The sequence below is a fragment of the Theropithecus gelada genome, chromosome 11 (assembly GCF_003255815.1).
Source record: "Theropithecus gelada isolate Dixy chromosome 11, Tgel_1.0, whole genome shotgun sequence".
Classification (NCBI taxonomy): domain Eukaryota; kingdom Metazoa; phylum Chordata; class Mammalia; order Primates; family Cercopithecidae; genus Theropithecus; species Theropithecus gelada.
In genome coordinates, this window is record NC_037679.1 from 113,065,821 (window position 1) to 113,071,820 (window position 6,000).

The following is a 6,000-nucleotide window of genomic DNA, read 5'->3' on the forward strand; positions in this document are numbered from 1 at the left end:
AGTGAACTATAACTACATTTCCCTACAATAACTAAAATTGAAAAGACTGACAATACCATATGTTGGCAAGAAAGTGAAGCAACAGGAACTTTGATAAATTTTTGATGGAACTGTGAAATGGTATACTTACTTAGAAAACTAATTTGGTGGTTTCTTATAGGGTTAAGTGTATACTTACCGTATGACTCAGAATTTCTACTCCTAGGCATTTTCCCAAGAGAAATAAAAATGTATGTAAACATGTAAGCTTCTACAAAATTTTTTATAGCAGCCTTATTCAAAATAGCCCAACAGGGCCGGGCGCGGTGGCTCACGCCTGTAATCCCAGCACTTTGGGAGGTTGAGGCGGGTGGATCACGAGGTCAAGAGGTCGAGACCATCCTGGCTAACACGGAGAAACCACGTCTCTACTAAAAATGCAAAAAATTAGCTGGGCGTTGTGGTGGGCGCCTGTAGTCCCAGCTACTCCGGAGGCTGAGGCAGGAGAATGGCGGGAACCCAGAAGGCAGAGCTTGCAGGGAGCCGAGATCGCGCCACTGCACTCCAGCCTGGGCAACAGAGCGAGACTCCGTCTCAAAAAAAAAAAAACAAAAAAAAAATAGCCCAACAATGGAAACCAAAGAACATCAAAAGGTGAATAGGTAGACAAATTGTGCTATATCCATATAATGGAATACTATTTAGCATTAAAAGGAAAGAACTCCTAATGTACATGCTGCATGAATAAATCTCAAAACCATGATGCTGAGCAAAAAAAGCCAGAAACCAAAGTGAACATACCATAGGGTTCCTTTCACGTGTGTCCGTGTGAAGAGACCACCAAACAGGCTTTGTGTGAGTAATAAAGCTTTTTAATCACCTGGGTGCAGGCAAGCTGAGTCCGAAAAGAGAGTCAGGGAAGGGAGATGGGGTGGGGTCGTTTTGTAGGATTTGGGTGGATAGTGGAAAATTACAATCAAAGGGAGTTTTTCTCTTACAGGCAGAGGCGGGGGTCACAAGGTGCTCAGTGGGGGAGCTTCCGAGCCAGGAGAAGGAATTTCACAAGGTTAATCGCTCAGTTAAGGTGGGGCAGGAACAAATCACAATGGTGAAATGTCATCAGTTAAGGGAGGAACCGGCCGTTTTCACTTCTTTTGTGATTCTTCACTTGCTTCAGGCCATCTGGAAGTATACGTGCAGGTCCCAGGGGATACGATGGCTTAGCTTGGGCTCAGAGGCCTGACAGTTCCATTTACACAAAATTTAATTTAATTTAATTTTATTTTATTTTATTTTATTTATTTATTCTTCTTTTTTTTTTTTTTTTTGAGACGGAGTCTCGCTCCGTCACCCAGGTTGGAGTGCAGTGGTGCGATCTCGGCTCACTGCAAGCTCCGCCTGCTGGGTTCACACCATTCTCCTGCCTCAGCCTCCCGAGTAGCTGGGACTACAGGCTCCCACCACCACATCTGGCTAATTTTTTTGTATTTTTAGTAGAGACGGGGTTTCACTGTGTTAGCCAGGATGGTCTCGATCTCCTGACCTCGTGATCCGCCCGTCTCGATCTCCCAAAGTGCTGGGATTACAGGCGTGAGCCACCGCGCCTGGCCTATTTTATTTTATTTTATTTTATTTTATTTTATCTTATCTTATCTTATTTTATTTGTTTGAGATGGAATTTCACTCTTGTTGCCCAGGCTGGAGTACAATGGCGCAATCTGGGCTCACTGCAACCTCTGCTTCCCAGGTTCAAGTGATTCTCCCGTCTCAGCCTCCCAAATAGCTGGGATTACAGGCACGCACCACCACGCCCAGCTGATTTTTTGTATTTTTAGTAGAGATGGGGGTTTCACCATGTTGACCAGGCTGGTCTCAAACTCCTGACCTCAGATGATCCACCTGCCTCAGCCTCCCAAAGTGCTAGGATTACAGGTGTGAGCCACCGCGTCTGGCCTATGCAAAATTTTAAAACAAGAAAAACTAATCTGTAGTGACAGAAATCGGGTCATGGAGCCTGTGAGTGGAGGACTCACTGTAAAGAGGCATGGAAAAGCTTTTGGTGTTATAAAAATATCCCATATCTTGTTGGGATGATGGTTATAGGGAGATTATATATACATACATGTGCACAGACACACACTCACACATATGTATATATGTCAAAGTTCCTCGAGGACTCTTAAAATTGGTGCACTTTTTAAAATATATTATACCCAAAGTTAGTTTTCTTTAAAATCATCATCACTCTCACCAGCTATAAAAGATTCAATGGGTTTAACCTCACTGAACTGTTATCTTTTAAATATGAGTAATACTATCTAATTTACTGTACTGGCAAGGGAAGTATATTAAATAATTCATATAGACCATTTAGCACAATGCCTGGCTCATATTAAGAATAATAATAATGTAAACTAAATAATTGCTCAGAGGGTTAAGAGTAGTATGGATGGTGTTATCCATTAAGTTTCCTGGAAAAAGGATTTCTAAGATGACCGTTAAAGAAATTATTAGAGAAAACATTCTGTATAAGAAAATCATGCGAAAGGACCAAGGAAAAATTACTAAGATGAGCATAGTAATGGGCAACCATCAGGTATTTTCGGCTAGATCAGACAAGCCACGCCCAATCATAATGAAAATTCAGAAAGAAGTAGAAAGAGGTATGGAAGGAGAGAAGAAGACGGTAATAAACCCAGAGATAGGAAAAATGGGCTAGAAAATAATAAGACATAGGAGAATCAAGTAAAGAAGTGATGTATAGAGACTGGTATTTGAAGTAGGCTATTTTGAAAAGAATATGTAAAATGAATAGTAGCAGGGTATGACTTGAGACCAAGAAACGAAGTAGAAACTTGTCACTCTGCCAAGTAAGAGGAGACAGGCTTAAATAACAAAAGAGAGAAAAGTTACAGAATGCAAGAGATGTTATAAGGAAATATTTGCAGAAATTGGATCTAATTAGAAGGGAAAAGAAAAGGAGGGCCGGGCGCGGTGGCTCAAGCCTGTAATCCCAGCACTTTGGGAGGCCGAGAGGGGCGGATCACAAGGTCAGGAGATCGAGACCATCCTGGCTAACACGGTGAAACCCCGTCTCTACTAAAAAATACAAAAACCTAGCCGGGCGAGGCGGCGGGCGCCTGCAGTCCCAGCTACTCAGGAGGCTGAGGCAGGAGAATGGCGTGAACCCGGGAGGCGGAGCTTGCAGTGAGCTGAGATCCGGCCACTGCACTCCAGGCTGGGCGACAAAGCAAGACTCTGTCTCAACAAAAAAAAAAGAAAAGAAAAAAAGAAAAGGAGTTGTGAATAACTTCAGTCTTAAATTGGAAAAAAGATAGGTTGTCTCTAATCCTAATGCTCAAGTATACAATATGTGCAGGATGAAAACAAAAAGGAAAACTTAAAAGAAGAAAAAGTATTTTTAAAAGAAAATAGAAGAGATGCTAGAGATTGTGACAGTCGTTAGTGCTTGCATTAGTTTACTCAGGCTGCTGTAACAAAGTACCAGAAACTGGGTGGCTCAGATAACAGAACTGTATTGTCTCACACCTCTGAAGATCAAAGAGTCAGCAGGGTTGGTTTCTTCAGAGGATTGTGAAGGGAACTTTGCTCCACGCTGCTCTCCTAGTTTCTGGTGGCGTGCTGGCAACCTGGCATTCTGTGGCTTCTGCTGCATCACCGTGATCTCTGTCTTCATCTTCACATAGTATTCTTCCTGTATGCATATCTGTGTTCAAAGTTCTCCTTTTCATAAGGAAACCAGTCATATTAGATTAGAGACCCATTCCTATTCAGTATGACCAGAGGAGCAGAGGAACAGAGCGGCAGAGAGCAGTGGTGAGTGGCAGGGAGGCCCTGCAGCAAAGAAGGGAGGAGGCGTCTCAATATCCACGAGAACAGCCGAACTCCAGGGGAAGACCACCTTCCCACTCCATACCCCCACTTCCGGTTCCCCATCCATCTTGCTGAGAGCCTCCTCTACCATTCAATAAAACCTTGCACTCATCCTTTAAGCTCTCACGTGATCCAATTCTTCCGGTACACTGGGCAAGCACTCAGAATACAGAAAGCTGTCACACTGGCCCTCTGCCCTTGCCATAAGGCAGAGGGTCTACTGAGCTGATTAACTCAAGCCGTCTGCAGCCTGCAAAGCTGAAAAAGCACAGGCTTTCTTGGGCTTCAGGAGTCTCAGACACCCACCCCTAGACGCTGCCGTGGGGCCGGAGCCCAAAAGCGTTCCCCATGGCCTCTGCACTTGCCTCCCTGCGTGCTCCCCCTAGGAGTTTGCGCAGTAGGGCAATCGAAGAAGTAAGCGTGCACATCCCTGTCGCACGTCCTGCAGGAGGATAAAGAAACTCTCCAGTTTCAGTTGTGTTTTTTCTCAAAAGAATATTAATCGGGGAAGTGATCACCTGTGAGTCAGCTATCACCTCATATTTTAATGAACAAAGACTAAAAATACTAAAAACAAGTGAGACCAAAAGAGCTTTGTTTCTACGATTCTGCTTTGACGAGCAATGTGGCAGATTGTTCCTTTGGTACCTCTTGCCCCAAGTGAACCATACCTTCCTGGATAGTCCCTTCCGACCTTGACTTTGGGATTGACCATTTGATTGGCTTTGGCCAACAGTACATTCGTTGGCATAATGAAAATAGAGACCTGCACATCGGGGCTTGTCCTTTTAGAGTGCTTGTTCTTGAAACATTCCCTCTTGAAAACCAGAGACCCTGTTGTGAAAAGTCCACCCTAGCCATGCGGAGAGGCCTTCTTGAGGGCCATCAAGACCCTGCATAACAGCCCAGCTTAGTCCTGGCAAGCACCAACTTTAGCCATATGAGTGAACCTTCTGGAACCAGATCCTTAGACACAATCAAGCTTCCAGAACTGATGTCATGTGAGGCAGAAATGAACTGTCCCATCAAGACCCCTTCAAATTGCAGATTTAAAAACAAATACTTTTGCTATTTTAAAACGCTAATTGGTTATTTTTTAATGTAGCAATGGAGAACCAAAACAATCAATAGATGCTTTTTATAATAATTAGCTGGAAATTAAGAAATTATTTTTGTGTGTTAATAATTCCTTGTTCTTCAGTAAAAAATTAAAAATATTAGCATGATAGAGCCAAGATCATGGACTCTGAAACAAGACATAGTTAGATTAAAACTCTAGCTCTCAAACCGTGTATATACATGGACATAGAGTTTGGAATAATAGATATTGGAGACTCCACTTGGGAGGGTGGGATAATACATTACTTAATGGGTACAGTGTACTTTATTCAGGTGATGATTACACTAAAAGCCCAGACCTTACCACTACACAACATATCCTTGCAACAAAACTACACTTATACTGTACTCCTTAAATTTATACAAATAATACTTTTGTTTTGTTTTGTTTTGAAGAGGAGGTCTCAGTATGTAGCCCAAGCTGGAGCACAGTGGCACCATCACCACTCCCGGCAGCCTTGACCTCCTAGGCTCAGGTGACCCTCCTGCCTCAGCCTCCTTCGTAGTTGGGACTACAGGCGTGCACCACCACGCCTGGGTAATTTTCATATTTTTGTAGAGACAGGGTTTCACCATGTTGCCCAGGCTGGTCTCAACCTCCTGAGCTCAAAAGCAATCCACCCCCCTCAGCCTCCCAACGTGCTGGGATTACAGGTGTGAGCCACCATGCCCAGTCAAACACTACTTAGAAAACAAACAAACAAACAAAACCTCTAGCACTGTTGTTTACTGTCTGGGCAACCATGGACAAGAATCCCAACCTGTGAACCACAGTTTCCTCATTCATACAGTAAGCATAGAAAGAACTACCTCTCAGACTTATTGTGAAGATTAAAAACAATGATTCCCGGCCAGGCGCGGTGGCTCACGCCTGGAATCCCAGCACTTTGGGAGGCCGAGGCGGGCGGATCAAAAGGTCAGGAGATGGAGACCATCCTGGCTCACACGGTGAAACCTCGTCTCTACTAAAAATACAGAAAAAAAAAAAAAAAAAAAAATTAACCCGGG